Source organism: Cucurbita pepo, chromosome LG11 (assembly GCF_002806865.2).
Source record: "Cucurbita pepo subsp. pepo cultivar mu-cu-16 chromosome LG11, ASM280686v2, whole genome shotgun sequence".
NCBI lineage: Eukaryota > Viridiplantae > Streptophyta > Magnoliopsida > Cucurbitales > Cucurbitaceae > Cucurbita > Cucurbita pepo.
In genome coordinates, this window is record NC_036648.1 from 4,618,674 (window position 1) to 4,620,028 (window position 1,355).

The 1,355-nt window shown below is 43.6% G+C and overlaps 1 non-coding gene across 1 annotated transcript; it reads left to right on the plus strand.

Moving 5' to 3' along the window:
• Positions 1–1,184: 1,184 nt before the first annotated feature.
• TRNAS-GCU lies at positions 1,185–1,266 on the plus strand. The gene has a single exon. It is a non-coding gene; the product is annotated as a tRNA-Ser (tRNA).
• The last annotated feature ends 89 nt before the right edge of the window (positions 1,267–1,355 follow it).

Sequence of the window (1,355 nt, forward strand, 5' to 3'; positions counted from 1 at the left end):
CAGTAAAAAACCCTCAAGCTCAGAATTTCACCATAGAATGGAAGTAGATAACAGATATAGCCCGCGCATATTTGGAGAAAGCTTCCAAGCATAAGAAGAATTGGGCGGACAAGAAGCGTCGCCCCCTCCAATTCCGAGCAGGAGATCAAGTTCTCATCAAGTTGAGACCAAAACAGATCAGATTCCGCAGCCAAAAGGACCAGAGATTAGTTCGAAAATATGAAAGCCCGGTTAAAGTCCTTAAAAAGATTGGGGCGACTTCCTACAGAGTTGCACTATCCACATGGATGAAAATTCACCTAGTAATTCATCTGAGCAACTTGAAGCCCTATCACCCTGACCTAGACGACGACCAGCGAAATGTAATCACGAGACCGAGCATTGATCTGAAACAAAGAGACACTAAAGAAATAAAGGAGATCTTAGCCCACAGAGTTCGGAAGATAGGAAGACTCGTACGGAAGATTCGCGAATTCCTTGTCAAATGAAAGAATCTCCCTACGGAGGAAACCAGCTGGGAACGCGCTGAAGATCTGGACTTCTCCTCCACCCACATTGCCAGCTTTGAAAATAGTCAGTTGACAGAGACGTCAACCAATTAGGTGGGGGAGGATGTCACGGTCATGCTCGTTCAAGGCGTGTTGCCCATGGCCGCATGCCCATGACAAGACAAAGCCTTTATGTCTTTCCATGTTCTAGTGTTTTACTTTTCTATTTCTAGGGAGTATGACGTTTCGAAAAAAATCATGTCTAGGTCTTCTAGACATGAAATGCCTCAGAATGTACTAGAGGGGGATATGACTAGTTATATACTGTGAGTCGTTGCTGTCTCTTGCTTGCTTATATAACGTCTCTTTCAAAATCTCTCTCTGCCCTCGTTTTCCAAAACCTTCTCTTAAACCGAGGCCAGAGGCTCGAGCATACGTCGCTTGGCCGTAGGCGACGTAAGAATGAATTGGCTTAGCTCACTTGTCGTTGGAAAGTGAGTGCCGCACAATCACAAGTCCGCTGCCATCAAGAGTGCGATTGTGACACTAAGTACATGGGGTTTCCCCGCGAGAGTTCGAATCTCTCAGGCGACGATTTCTATAATTGTTTTTTCTTTATTTCTCATTTCTTTGTTAATGAGAACGTTTGACTTTGAAATTTTTGTATAGCTTAGACCTCTATTGCCAAAAACATGTGTCGCTTTGGCCGAGTGGTTAAGGCGTGTGCCTGCTAAGTACATGGGGTTTCCCCGCGAGAGTTCGAATCTCTCAGGCGACGATTTTTATAATTGTTTTTTCTTTATTTCTCATTTCTTTGTTAATGAGAACGTTTGACTTTGAAATTTTTGTATAGCTTAGACCTCTATT